Source organism: Halictus rubicundus, chromosome 9 (genome assembly GCF_050948215.1).
Source record: "Halictus rubicundus isolate RS-2024b chromosome 9, iyHalRubi1_principal, whole genome shotgun sequence".
NCBI classification, from domain to species: domain Eukaryota; kingdom Metazoa; phylum Arthropoda; class Insecta; order Hymenoptera; family Halictidae; genus Halictus; species Halictus rubicundus.
In genome coordinates this window covers 16375417-16391047 of record NC_135157.1, presented here as the reverse complement: position 1 = coordinate 16391047, position 15631 = coordinate 16375417, and the positions used below count along the sequence as shown (strand labels likewise).

General features: G+C 48.1%; 1 protein-coding gene across 1 annotated transcript in view; it reads left to right on the top strand.

Moving 5' to 3' along the window:
• The first annotated feature begins 493 nt into the window (after window positions 1-493).
• Window positions 494-15631, top strand: part of LOC143357375 (uncharacterized) — an 86180-nt gene continuing 71042 nt past the window's right edge. Inside the window, exon 1 of the mRNA XM_076793817.1 lies at window positions 494-1406. The gene's annotated coding sequence lies outside the window, so the exon portion shown is untranslated. The remainder of the gene's footprint in view (window positions 1407-15631) is intronic.

The following is a 15631-nucleotide window of genomic DNA, read 5'->3' as shown; positions in this document are numbered from 1 at the left end:
CAAACGCAAATTTAATTTTGTAATTCACCACAATTATTCCGACAAACGATAAATTTTGTTCAGTTCATTCGAATCGATCGTGAAAGCACTAATTTCTACAGAAAAATATCGGTAATGACGCAGGAATAGAGATTGATCTGTACAATTCGAAGAAACACTTGTTTGCTCGATCGGGATCGATAATTTAGATATGTTGTGACTTCCTTGCATCGTCACTTTGCACTATCATTTATTGTACGCGGTTATATCGGGAGAGAAAGCAAATTTACACGGGCCGTATGCCTAGGGAGAAGCAGAATTGAATTTTCGTCGAAAGGAAACGAACGACGTAGAACGTCGCGAGACAAGGGGTGAAATACGACCGGCGAAAATGTTCGAAAAGTGGCCTGGCCCGATGATCGCGACCGACCGAGTCCGGAGCGTTCTGCGTCTGCGCGCGGCCGTTTATGTACAGTGTATACACGGAATAAAATCCAACGAAGCCGCAGTATCATTTCCACTGGTGTCGGAGTGGGGTCCGGCTCGTCTGTTGGTTTCCTCGGTTCAGCCGCTTTCCCTGTCGCGTCCTTTCGCTCGGTGGTTGTTTCGTTCGGCAGAGTCCGCAGCGACTGTAACAACCGACAACGGAGGAGATACTCGTTAGGTGTATAGGATACTACGATAGATTGGGTGGCAGTGCGTCCAGGAGCATCGGCGCTGGCCGATCTCCTCGTCGATTCGGGGGATCGCTCGGAGAATCGCGACAACTCGGTCGTCGGTCATCGATGATCCACCGTGGCTCGCGCGGCGTGTTTACCAGTTCGGTGGATGATGTTGCCACAGTGAAAAGCACCGTGACCCGTGTAGTACTCGCGATCGTTTTCGGCCTGGTGCCTGGTACATGTAATCAGTGAGAGAGTTTCCTCGGGGAGAAGGAATACATTCGTCGATCGGGACGGAGAGGGAAAGAGAGAATGAGACGAGGGACAGCAGAAGCAGAGGCCGAAGCTGCCAGCCGCGAATTGGGTTACGTCCCGTTCGCCTGGCGACGACATATGACGCAACGGCCACCCTTCGCGAGTACCACCGGTCCTCGTAATCTTCTCGCGTCGCTATAACTGCGACAGGACACACTCTCTGTCTCTCGACTGTCCCGTCCCGTGTCGATTCGAGTTGTCACCTCGGACACACGCGGAAATAATCAACCGTTGGTGCGTGTGCTCCGTGCATGCGACCAACGAACAACTATCCCCGCCCCGTCGCTTCGTCGCCTGATCGCCTCGTCGTCGCCCCGCGTCCACTCGATTGCGCAGCTAGTTTTGGAGGTTAGCCGATCACGATTGAGAAACTCGAACGAAAGCGACACCCACCGAGCGAGCCAGCCGGATCAGCTGTTCCCCAGGACGACCTTTTCGCCGCTACCCCCGGTGAGTCTGCTATTTCTTCTCTTTGTCGTCGTTCGTCACACTGTCAACCGACCGAAGACGCGGTTCCTCCTCCTCCTCCTACGGTCACTTCCGGTTTCTCTTTCGTTTCGGTGCATCTTCCTCTCCTGGACCCCCCATCCCGAGATCAAAAAATTCCCTCGATACCTACACGTTTACTGCCGCTCCTCGTATACTACTTTCAACCCTTAAATGCTCTTCCGCTTTACCCTACATTCGAATATTTTCCTTTGAACGGTAATGTTGCGATATTTTCGTCAACGTTCGATGAAACGCGTAGAACAATTGGAATTTTATTTAGGGACTCCTGTAACTACGTTGTCATTCGTTTAACACTAGGTTTACGGGATCCGTCAAAATGACGGGTTCTAATATTTTTAATTTACGATTATTGAGATTCTGACGATCCATCTACGTGGAATTACTCAACAAACTTATTTCCTTAGGTACATATTATTTAAAAAATGGCTGAAAACTTGGATAGACACATTCTTCTTATTTTTATAAAGTAATGTAAAATACACGCTTTTAATGCTCCGTAAACCTAGTGTTAAAGATTGTCGAACAGGGGAAGGTCGAATCAGTTTTAGTTCATTTTTAGTTTAGGTCCTACTACGTTGCATACCGTCGTAGTATCGGGGTGCAACTGCGTCGCTCGATGGCAACTGCGTCGCGCGGGTGGTTCCTCGTATGGATTGAATTTATTTTGAACCGTGGATCGAGGGGTGTACGTGATCGAGAAATCATCCCGTTAACGGGTTGAATTCATTCGAATCGGACTGGCGCGCTCCCACTTGGGCGTTCTCCTTGACGTTTGCGAATCTATTGCGCAATTGTTGCAACGTTCTACTCCGCGTTCGTAGTCGATCGTTTCCACCGGGTAATTAGAGGCTCGTGACCGTCGCGTCGCGCGGCTTGCTTTAGAATTTTTCAACGGGGATATCGGCGCTTTTGTTCGATTAAGTTTCACGAGTTAGAGCAATTCGCTGAACGTGGGGGAGGGTTGCGTGTACGTATTGTGCTCGGCTCTGAAGCGTACCTCGTCAATTTATACTCGAACTGCGCACCGCTCGTTTATAACGCCGCTGGAAAAAATTCGAACCAGTTTTCGCTTCAGCCGGATATTTTTATCATCGACAACTATAACTGCTCGTCGGTCTAAAATGCTTGCTTACACTTTTTTCATTCTTTCGCACCGGCTCGAGACTATACTCTGCTTGACTGCGATACAAAATATTTCGCTCGGCAGTTCTTGATAGAAACAATCGGTACTATTCGAGACAGAAATTTTATTCGCCGTTTCAGTCACTTTCCAGTGGATGATCGAAATGTGTGCTTCCACGGTATTTAACAGATTACTCGGTGCGTCATAATGTACACAGTTCGGTTAAAAGTTGTTGATTGCAACGGCGGCTTAAACGAGGAGGAGCGACATAATGGGAATATCGGGAAACGGAGTAGCGGGGGTATAATGAAACGTAGCGAAACAGGAACTTTCACAGAAATAATAGAGTTTCTTCCCCGTGTCCTCTGCAGTGGACACCTTAGTTAGCGGAGCGGATTTTATCCGCGGCACTATAAACTGCTCTGCGATAGTAAAATCGATTGCCTGTAATTGCGAATCTACGGCCAGGTTCACCGATGAAAAACCAACGTCAACGAATTAAGCACCTTGGTAATGGGTTTTTGTCGCTAGGTCGCCTAGTAACCGAAATTAGTATACGGATTTTTACTTTCCCGGACGATTGTAAATTGATTCGTTTTTTCAGGCGTAAAAACGTGCATGAGAACTACGAAGTACATCGTTATCGAGCGTCTTAGGAGGTTTCACGTATTGACACAAGTGTTGAAACAGTGTGGGGACCGCTGGCCTATAGGAAACGGATGCTCCTCGCGTTTCGCTGCGATCATCGAAAAATTTCCGTCCCAGACAAACGTTGTGTCGCGTGGATAGTTGACATTAAACCTACCGACATTTCATGTATATCTAATCCTACCATGAGCGGTCAAATGAACGCTTCAAAAAAAAAAAAAAAAATACGTATCTTAACCCTTTGCACTCGAGCGGTGACTCTGAAACAGCACTAGAAATTGTTGTGGCATTATTTCAAAGAAATTATAGAAAATATTACAAAATATTTGTTACATTACAAAATTTGTATTTAATAGATTACTAAACATTGAAATATTATATGTACAAATCGGATCAGTTTCGTATGAATAAAATGAAAATATTGTAAGACGGAAGAAAAATTTAGTTTTAGATTGAAAATAGCGCCGAGTGCTATAGAAAGACATGCTATGCAATTTTTTCGGAATACAGTAACGTTGTATACAAGAAATTCTAAACGAAATTTGAAAAACGGTCATTTGACTTTGGTAGGTTTAGCGTTAATATCGAAGCGGCGAACGGCCGGCACGAGACTATGGATGAGCGCGTTGTCAAAAGGAGCGTCGCGCGGTCTCTTCGGGCCGAGCGAGTCCCGACTCGGCCCGACTCGACTCGTGGTACGTACAAAAGTGCTTTATTGCGTCTCTGTAGAGTCTGGACGCTAATTGGCAAAGGACGAATTGCGCGGCGAAAGAATAGATCTTTGCGGAGCGGATCATTGTGTAACGAACTGCCGGCGCGGAGCGTCCAGCAGCGTTTTATCGAATCGCAAAAAGCGCAAAGAGGTAACCGTGCACGTTGCGTATGCTCGACGCGTAACACGATCCAACGCTCGAACAACCGGTCGCGTATCGCTTTGATATTGCGTAACGGCGTCCGCGCGACCACGGAACAATATTAATGCGACGGTGTTGCGAATTTAACCTGTTAACCCTTACGCGGCCAATTATCTGCCGCTTATCGTCATTATCGGAGCCTTCGTCGTTCAATTCATATCGGTGCAGATTTCGACTTATCAAATTTAGATTTGAATCTCCGTCGTCATTTTTCCCACTGAACAATCCTGTCCGAAGTCTATCGTTACTCTAAATGATCATGCTGTATCAAAGGGTATCCCAATAGTATTTTTCCAATAACAATCCCAAAAGAAATTGGTACACAACTGAAATGAATATAGCTCTCACTAAACGGTCAGTATCGAGACCACAGTGCATGTAGGTAATAAGGCCTTTATCTTCCAATTGTCATTTCCATGTCCCGTTTAAAAAAGTAAGGAGGCAAAGTCGAGGAAAGCTTTGTTCCAGTAATAGCGGCGATGACAGCGAGATAAGAGCAATAATGGCAACAGCCAGATAAGAGTGAAGTACTCGTACAGGACAATGGAGTTGTGAGAAACAAATTGAATTAAAAAAAAAAACGGGGGGAACGAATAAAACACGCGTTCCTCGACGATTTAACTGGTCGTCCCGGTTAGCGGGTCAATGCGTCTGCCGCAGGATTGTTCCAGCGGTTCCAGTTTCCGTGATTCGCAAGCGAAATGTGCTCGGCGCGGCGCGGATCGGTCGGGAGAAAAGGTTACGGCTCGGCGGCCGTCCGTGCTTAATTAAGAAATTACGCGCGGAGAGTAACAACTTGTCCCGCGAGAAGTGCTCCGAGACACGTACGCCGTTGGGAAAGAAAAGGCAAAAGAAAAAGAAAACGGTAAAAAAGCGAAGACTTTTTCGGCGGAGAAACTGGGCCCGGAGCCTGTTGAACAGGAAGTCCGGCTGATCGGTGTAAAGTTACGCACGAAATTAAGTCGCGAGCAGTTTTGTTATCCGTCGTTTTTCGGAGAGCCGTGTTCTCCACCTGCAAACCAGTTTTCAGTGGAAGCGGTATTAGTAGTAGGCTAATTGCGTCCGAGTCAGGGACGACTCTAATACGTCGGCCACGTTTTCAAACAGGTCGCTCCAGATACCAACGCGAACCGGCTAATACGTTTAACTTGGAAATCGGTTAGGCGATTTCGCGTTCTGTGCCGCGAATCCTCGCGACAGGCGGCTCGGCTCGCGTGTCGCGTGTCGCGGTGTTTCACTGGAGCCGTCTAATCCGCTCGGGCCGCGGCTAATAGTTTTATAAAATTATCACCAGCTTGCGTAACCCAGCTCGAGGCTCGATCGACCGTAACACCGTTGCTTCTGCAAACCGGACGCCTCTCTTGCCTCTCGCGTTTCTTTTGTCTCGCGGACCTTTGCCTAGATCGCACTGTTCGCGTTCGCTCTCGTGACCCATCCAAATTGGATAATGAAACTGTACCACGCTGCGCGCGTGGACACCGACGCCAGAAAGAGTCCGAGCACAATCGTCCCCTTCTAATGCTCGCATTTTTCCCCGCTCGATCCTTAACCAGCCGCGCAAACACGGTTACACAATCGGCTGCTCGGGACCTTATTATTCCTCCGGTGGACGGGCAAAACGGTACAAAACAAACTCTCGTCAAAATAATAGAGATCCTCTTTCTCGAAAATAGATCGTTTCTGCGTTCAATACAGCGAGTTATTTTTTAATCCTTTGCACTCGGCAATATTTTAATTCTAAAACTAAATTTTTCCTCCGTCTTAGAATATTTTCATTTTAATCATACGAAACCGATCCGACTTCTACATGTAATATTTAAATGTTTAGTAATCTGTTGAATACAAATTTTGTAATGTGACAAATATTTTGTAATTTCTTTGAAATAATGCCACAACAATTTTTAGTCGTGCTCCAGAGTCACCACTCGAGTGCAAAGGGTTAAGGCTGATGGGAGTACTCTACGTACTAAAATTTCCGCGAAATATCTTCGAAGCACTGGGAAAAGTACAATTTTATTAAACAGCTGACTTCCTCGGTTTCTGCACGGTTAATGCATAATTGGCGGTACCTGGATCTTTAAGTAAACGGTGTTATCCCTGTGTACGGCCAATAATTCGTTGCATTCGTCGCGGGTAGATACAGAAATCGTCCCGTATCGTTATTACATGTATTTATCTATAGAGCAGCGCTCGCGGTCGAAGAACCAGCCGGGTTAACAGGTTAAACATATCGATCCTGGCTGAAAAGATACATTTGAATGAAATTGGATGTCTGCGGTGGATAAACCGCAGCTCGTACCAACCTCTGTGTTTTCTCTCCCTTCCTCTGAAATCGCTTCGATAAAAGTTTAACCGTCAATTCCGAGCCGCCGCGTCGTTTTCCATCGTCGTATCAAACGACGCAGTACCTAGTAACGCGTGCGCGCCGCGAGAGCTATAAAAGAAGTTAGGCGAGCGTCCGAAAGTTCCGTTTCCTCTTGTCGCGCAATAAATCCCTACGCCCTAGGAGCAGCGTCGACCCTTCCGTGGCCGTTAAACTTTCAAGGCCCTGGTTTCGATGCGCGCTGCGTCGTTCGCGGAAAACTCGATGCAGTCTCGTTTCTCACAGGATATCGATATATCGCCGTTCATCGAGACGCGAGGGATCAGCTCGAACCCTTAAGTTCTCCATCCTAGCCCTTACGGACTCCCTAATGCTAGGGAAAAAATCCAGGTCTTCTCGTGGTAATCGAAAGAAATTAATTATTCGGGGCATTTAACCCCGAACTCATTAGGGTTGTTTTCAGTCTCTAGGTATAGATCGTTGCAAATATTTTTCAACAAACGGCGGGTGATGCCCCATTTTATTCGTCGCAATCGCTGCACGGATAGATATTAATAATTATTCAGCGGCTCAGTTCTTCTACGCAGTTATCTATGCACTCGCGCGATTAAAAATATTTATGCGACCGCTGTTATCTCGAAAATGGGTCGCTCGCGACGTTTTCTTGTTTCGGGACGGGCCAGTTCGCTTATCCGCGACGAGCGGCGTAAAAGTTGAAGCAAATAGACTCGCGCCAGTCGCGTGACGATCGCGCGAACAGAATGATCGACGAGGCACGGTGACACCGTGTTACGGTACGCGCGATTCGAGCCGCGAAATCAACTCGCGGAACATCCTCGCCGGATCGAATGCGATCCAGCTTGATCCCGGCTGAGTAAGCCGTCGATCGTTGATCTTATCGAGCCCGTATCGCGGGCCCGATCGTGCTCGGGAACGTGCAATCATGTTGTTTGCGGCAGCCTGAAGTGCGCCGTATTAACTCGTCGAGGAGGCTCGGTCGTGTCGGCCCGCTAAAATTATCGCGGACTCGGAGCTGCGATAATAACGCGAGTTTAGGTCAGTCCGGTCCCCTTCACTGAATTTCATACAGATAGCAAGTCCAATATGTAGGCTACAGATTTTATTGTTCAAGAGAACCGCCGAGAGTAAATGTGCATATCCTTTGAAATGAAGAAACACGTAATATCGAGTGGAAAATGTTTTTTTTTCTGCGCTCGGCCGAGCGAATTATCATTATAGCAAATTGCTGCTCGGTTATTAGGTAGCTTCGTAGCCGGCCACGACTATACCAGTATTTTCGGATCGTCGAGCAGCTATGCATTGTTGTTCCTCGTCGAGCTGCCAACCTGTTTCGTCGCTCGAGCCCTAATTACCTCGATCGCCGCGATAAGGCGGAATCGCATGCTCGCGACACTCGATTGACATTTTTTTTCAAGGACGACCGACATTCCCGACGCGCTCACTGCCATTTCTCTTACCCGGCACGACGAAATGCCGCGATTCTTACTGCTCGATCCCGAGTGCGTGCACTTTCCCCCTCGCCGACAGTTATAGCAATAAAAGATATACGAGAGGCATAAAACGTTTTGTTATCATAGCCGTTTCCTCCTGTGCACGATACCGTTCGGCAAGAGAGTCCCTCGAACGATCGCTTCAAGGTCTTTTAATAGTCTCTTCGCATAGTTCTCCCCGTGTCGGTTCCTGAAAAGTAGACGCACGATCCGGACTGGTCAGAACCATATTTGCCAATTAATTTAAACATTGTCCGAGCGAAACACGTCCATTCCGATGCGCTTTATTCCGCTTCAATTTTTGTGATTCGGCGGCATTAAATCCGAAAGCTATTTATTTTCGGAGACTATCGGGCGTGGGCATGAATTTGAAAATGCAGTCTGCGCGTCGTTCGGCAAGGAATTTGTCTAGAAAAAAAATAGCTGATTCGGCCAGGTCGAGTACGAGCAGCTAGACCAGGCAGACAAGCTAACCCACTGCGCGCTGGGTAAACAATTTCCGCGCGAAACGGTCGCGGCCGAGCTATATCGGTCCGGTATGCAGGTTCGTGCGCTGTACATCGTCTTTCTCCAAAGCACGTTGGACTTGGTCTAGCCGCGATACAATCTCGAGCCAAAATATATCCGGGTCAGCGGGCTCGTGTTCGAGAACGAGCGGGTTAAAGTTTGGTGTGTCAGGAGGCCGCGAGATGTCTAGACGCCGCGTCGCGTCGATGGGAACGCGCGTGCGACGACGATCCTACAATCAGAGGATTAAGAGGATCCCAAAGAGCTTCCCAAGGCGTATCCGATGGCGTACGATACGTCTCAGCTCACATTTTGAGTGCCTCTTCTGCCAGAAATGGGAAACGGAATTATTCCTCTAGATCTGTAAATGAAACTGGAATTTCCCAAATCCTAGGAAAGTGATAGAGTTCTCAATCTTTATTTTACGAAATTTTTAAAGCATGTTACTCGAGGAGTTAAACGTGTTCCAAATACCTGAACAAAGCAGAGGAAAATACGTCCGAGTTCACATTTCGAGTGCCTCTTCTGCCAGAAATGGGAAACGGAATTATTCCTCTAGATCTGTAAATGAAACTGGAATTTCCCAAATCCTAGGAAAGTGATAGAGTTCTCAATCTTTATTTTACGAAATTTTTAAAGCATGTTACTCGAGGAGTTAAACGTGTCCCAAGTATCTGAACAAAGTAAAGGAAAATACGTCCGAGTTCACATTTTGAGTGGCTCTTCTGCCAGAAATGGGGAACGGAATTATTCCTCTAGATCTGTAAATGAAAAGCTGGAATTTCCCAAATCCTAGGAAAGTGATAGAGTTCTCAATTTTTATTTCACGAAATTTTTAAAGCATGTTACTCGAGGAGTTAAACGTGTTCCAAATACCTGAACAAAGCAGAGGAATATACGTCCGAGTTCACATTTTGAGTGCCTCTTCTGCCAGAAATGGGAAACGGAATTATTCCGCTAGATCTGTAAATGAAAAGCTAGAATTTCCCAAATCCTAGAAAAGTGATAGAGTTCTCAATCTTTATTTTACAAAATTTTTAAAGCCTGCCGCTCGAAGAATTAAACGTGTCCCAAGTATCTGAACAAAGCAAAGGAATATTTGAGACGAGTGTTGCCGACCTTGGAGAGTCCTGTGAAGGTCAAACTTCTCCACTCTATACATATTTTTGATAAGGCATTCGTGCACTTGTGTCGGCGCAGTTTTGCCAAGTGTACGTGTACGATCACCACCGTACATCGTTAGGGGACTTGTATGGGATATCGTGGTACGAAAGCTCATTAAAATCGCAGTCGAGCAGCTGGTGTCCGTCCGTTGGTGGACCAGGCCGAGGATCCGACCTCGAAGAAGGTCCTGCCGCTCTCTGGACGGAAAGAATGTCTGTACGGCGTTGGATGCCAATAAAATGTGGTGAGTTAGCGTCGGCGGGGGTGCTCTCCGTGTTTCGATAACGAAACGCGAAAGCGGCTCGGAGATAGACTCCGGGGGATGGGAGAAGCCCGGCTCTCCTATAGAAAATGAACGACGCCGCCGATTCCGGCGGGGTTGGTCTGGTGGCGCGCAGGCGTCGTATCGATTTCTTCCGTTGCCTTTGCCAATGCCTTTGCCTTTGCCTTTGCCTTTGCTTTTGCCGTTACCTTTACCTTTACCTTTACCTTTGCGTCTGCTTTTGCGTTCGCCGTGCGTGTACGCGAGAACCGACCGTTCCCTCTTCCTGCGCAGCCCACGGTCACTATTATCAAGCAGGATGCCTCGGCCGAGCACCAGCATGCGGGCTTTCCCTCGTTTCCCTCTATCGATAGCGTTTCAATTTTGTACCGCAACATTCTTCACACAAGAAAATAGAACTGCTCTTCAGAAGTTTCAGGAGTGGGAAGGATTATTTTACTCGAAGTACGAGCGATTTTTCGAAAAACTGCCCGTTTATTTCCATTCCTGGAGGATTTGGGTTATCTTGGAGGAACCTGGGTAAAGCCGAAAGTTGGCGTTATTGGAGGTCTGTTTGCGCCACCGACGATGAGAAACGGTTTCGGCGAAGGGCAGCCGAAGCTGAACGGAAACGAAACGGCGGATTCGACCGGAAATTGTTGACCGTGGCAAGGTGGCGAGGGTGACTCGCGCTTTGTAAGAGAAATCCGCTCGATCTGAGCGTTTCACACCTCGAGCCGGTGATTCTTGAACGCCCGGAGTTTGGGAAACGGGATCGACTCGACGTCGGTTCGAGTTTCGACCCCCCGACCGGGGCGGGTTTCCGCGCTCCAACCCCTTGTTCCCAGGCCGTGTGGCCTATTCCCTCCAGTTGCGGTGCATCCTGCGTGGGCGAGTCCATGTTGATCGTTACTGCTCCCGCCGAGGAGGATTTATTTGCAATTTCCCAGGGGACCTCTCGAGCATCCTTGTTTCCCTTCGCCGGTCCTCTTTATCGTCGTGAATGGGCCACGGATTTTTTAACCCAATTGTATTATTAACTAGTGTATTAGCTTGAATACATACAGGCTGTAGCACTGAATTATTTCTGTAGTTACTGAAATAATTAAATGAGTCGGAAACGAGGGCATTGTTTTTGAAAACACTGAAGAAGCAACTCTTTCTTCTTTCCGCGAACGAGTCGGAGATCGAAATACGAGTTTTGCAATGATTGCGATTTAGACCAGTTGTACGTGAATGGGCCACTGATTTTTAAAGCCAATTGCATTATTAACCTGTGTATTAGCTTGGATACGTACGAGCTGTAGCACTGAATCATTTCTGTAGTTACTGAAATAATTAAATGAGTCGGAAACGAGGGCATTGTTTTTGAAAACACAGAAGAAGCAACTCTTTCTTCTTTCCGCGAAGGAGTCGGAGATCGAAATACGAGTTTTGCAATGATTGCGATTTAGACCAGTTGTACGTGATTGGGCCACTGATTTTTAAAGCCAATTGCATTATTAACCTGTGTATTAGCTTGGATACGTACGAGCTGTAGCACTGAATCATTTCTGTAGTTACTGAAATAATGAAATGAGTCGAAATCGGGGGCATTGTTTTTGAAAACACAGAAGGAGCAACTCTTTCTTCTCTACGCGAACGAGTCGGAGATCGAAATACGAGTTTTGCAATGATTGCGATTTAGACCAGTTGTACGGCTCCCATGGTCGATAGCGAAGATCGAACCGGCTTGCGAAGCGTGTCCGCGATTCCGGTCAGAATGCGAAAAGTATGCGAAGTACGCCGGTATGGTTGCGTCGAATGGCAAGACGATTGTAACGATCCCCTTGGCTGTCCACCGTTTACCGTTGATCGTTCGCCGTTCACCGTTCACCGTGCACCCCTTGGCCCGCCGCTAATTGGTGCCGGCGGCCAAGCTAAATCTCACGGTAGCGGCGCAGGTATTTGCACGGGCAGCTTCTTCCGGTTCGTTAACCGAACGAATCGGACGAGTTGTTTCGACCGCAAATCGCAGCCGGGCGCACCTGTTCGAGCTCGGCTCGGCTCGACTCGACTCGGCCAGGCTCGATCGGACGCGAACGGTTTTCGAGGGTGGAGCGACAATGAAATTCGATAGTCTCGGATAACCTATCCGGTGCGCGGCCGATCGGTGGGTTCACGGGTCACCGGGTTCGCGACAATGCCGAGAGCCGGACAGGGATAGTCGATCGACGGGGAACAGAGAACAGGGAAGAGGAAGGGTCGAGCGAAAGTGTGGCGATCTTTGTGTTAAGTGCTTGAAACTCCATGCATCCTGCCCATCCTGTCTCCGAGACTCGGACGTGTCGTGTCGTTGCCCTGCTCCAACGCTCCGCAACGCTTTGCAACGCTTTGCGACGCGCGTTACGCGGCGTTGCGTACCTACGCGCAACTCGATCGACCGACTTAGTCCGCTCGCCACTCCTCATTAACTTTCATTAACGGGTAATCTTCGGCTCGATACGGAACCATCAGCCGTCCCGAGCCTGCAGAGGTTTCTCGGGGCATTAACCCGGCGGGACGCGATCCGGGCCCTTTCGCAGGAATATAACGATCGTGCTCCATCTTTCGGTACTCTACCCTCCGATCGGTTATCGCTATCTCGAACTCGACCCGAGCTCACAAATCGTTCGAGCTCAAGTTTAAATTTATGCGCTCCTATGTCGAGGCTGAGGCCGACATTTAACAGGTGATTACAAAACTTCAGAGTGCAAAATTGCACTCAGATGGTACAAAATTTGAGAGTGCAAAGGGTCAACACTAGAACTACCGGACCAGTCAATATGACTGGTTCCTAATTTTCTCTTTCACAATCACTGAAATTGTAAAAATGTTTTCATCGGAAATTTTTCAACGAACCTCTTCATCGAAGCATTACAATAGAAGTTGTACGAAGTCTGAATGGGCTCAGTCTTGTCACCGTTACAAAGCAATGTACGTCAGTTTCATTTATTGCTCGGTAGTTCTAGTGTTAACCCTTAGCACTCGAATGGCGACCGTAAGGCGCCACTAAAAATTGCTGTATCATTATTCAAAATATTTTTTACATTATTAAATTTGTATGTATTTAATAAATTACTAAATATTTCGGTACTGTGCGAGTAAAGTGCACCATTTTCATATATATAGCTTGAAAAAACATATATAGAAGGGAAATATTCTAGGTCGGAAGAAATGTTTCGTTTTCGAGTTAAAATGGCTTCGGGTGCAAAGGGTTAAAGCGAAGGAGCAGGGATGACCGGGGCACTTGCGTCTCTGCAATCGCTTCTCGTCGAAGAAACTATGCGAAAATATTCTTTCTATTCTTCCCCTCGTGACACATCGCAGGCATAAATTTCTCAACTTGCTCCGGTCTTGCCTGCAAGTTGAAATGCACAGGGGGATCACGAAGAAGAGGGCAAGAAACGCGGTGGCAGGCCGCCGGTGTACCGTGGTTAGGCTGGTCAGGCGCGACGCGTATAACATGGAACTGTCTGCACAGCATACAACGGTGCATAGGCGGGCATACGTGCGCGGAGGGAGGCGTGCAACAGTGCCGATGCAACGGTCGCGCGGCGTGGATCTTTCTCGTCAAGGGCAAACATTTTGATCGATACAGACGCTAGGAGGAACACGGTTTCAGCCGTGTTGTACGACGCATAATGGGCACACACAGCGTGCACCCACGTATGTAGGTACACCGGTCTAACATACACATATCGTGGACTCAAGTCATTCGCCAGAATTAGAACGCGGGCGAGCGCGGCGAATGATGGACGTCCGCGTTTCAAATTCGATACGTGCATACCCGCGACGCCTTTTCGTTCGCTCTTTTCGGACCGTTTAGGTTCGCGTGACGCGGCCCCGCTCGCGATTCGAGCTCCGTTCGAGGCGATCTCTCTCTCTCCCTCTCTCTCTCTCGAGTTATTAACGAGATACCTAGCATCCACCGGCTCCGTTTTAACGACGCTACTGTGCGGCTCTCGAGTGCCTTCCCCCCTCGTTCCTTTGTTCCCTTTCATTATCGAGCCATCGAAATCGCGCTCCGCTCTCCGTACGATTACTCGTCTGCTCTCGCTCTCCTCGCCTCTCCTCTCGGTCCGCTCTCCTCGTCTCACCTCGGCAACTTCCGTCTACGCGAGGCTTATGTAACGCGTCATCCGCGTTCTCTCGCACGTCGCGTCTCGCTCTCGTCGCTTTTCGATCTAATTTTGACCGTTGCTCCACGCTTCTTCCCGCTAATTCCGCGAGCTTACGTTTTCACAGCCCGCTGGATCGTTCGTCATTCCGCCTAAACGACCAACGACCGGCTGCGAATTAGGCTGCCGTTCCACCGGATGCGATTTTCGATCACGAGCGACGCGCACACCCGGTCAGACGAACCGACGATCGCGTGCCGTCCTGGGAAAATACCAAAACGAGTCGACGATCGTTACTGAATCCAATTTAATTAACACGTTGAACGCCACGTCAGTCATATGTGACTGACGGAATTATTTGTGCAGGTTTTAAAATGAATTTTTACGTTGATATATTCATTGCACTAAACTTAATTGGGATCTGTAACATGCAAGAAAGTTGGAGGATTACTCAGTATCGTACATTTAATTTTTTGCCATTTTTATTTCATTAAATAACTTACTTTGATTTCATGGAATTTTTGGGGGTTCTAGTTTGGCGTTCAAAGTGTTAAAGGCGATAAAGAGAGTACGTATCTATACGAAAACGAGTTGCTCAACCCGTTCGTCGAGACGTTCAAAAACTCGCATTCCGCGTTCGCGGTACGGCCCCATTAATTGATGTGTTAATTTGAAGAAAAATGTAACAGTGCCTCGAGCATCGCGCTCGTGGCGCCGCGGAAACGCTCGTTTTCTTTCAATCTGGTCGAATTAAAGCTCCGTTAAGAGGGTTCGTTTTTGCGTGAGTAAATACTGCTGGCATTTCTTCGTTAGCCAGAAGTCGATGCGCTGTGTTTCCGTTTCCTGCGAGTCGATGGCGCAGTTTGATCGTCGAGTTTCCGACGACTGGCAAGCGGCTAATGGGCGCGAAACGAATCCGAAGAGATTTCGCGACGGACCTGTCCGCGTCCACTGGATATATAGATAGAACGGTAGGCACGGAAAGCACGCGGGTAACGCACGCTTCCGCGACCGTAAATTAGGCGTAGCGAGAGCTGAATTAAATCGTTGCACCGGCCATTTGAAACGAGCCCGCGCCCCGGACCACGGCAACTCGACGCGACCATAACAGATTCCCCGATAAGATCGCGATCCCTCGCCCGATAATTCGGGATTACGGATTACGGACTGCGGGTCATTCTGGGCCTACGAAACACAGAAGCTTTTCGATGCGACGACGACAGTTTTTCCCGGAATATTTCCATTCGATTCGTCATTTTTACGAAAAGATTGTACTGTTATAGGTTTCCTTTTGATCTAGCCTCATCGATTTTCCTACTGCGCGGAGGTTCGTCCCGGTTTATGCGCATCTGTGAATTGGATAATGGCACTTGTCAGTCCGGAAGCGTGTCGATTTTTTCAATTGAGGCTCGCGTGACGATTCCCAGGGAGTAGCCGCGCTCGTCTTTAACAAAGATGGCACGTAGGATGACCGAAGCGTTCAGGAAATTGTCTCGGTGCGCTGACCCCGGTTCACAGCTGGATCGAAATAACTTGGCCTGGTTCTTGGAACCATCGAAATCCCTTGAAAGCCT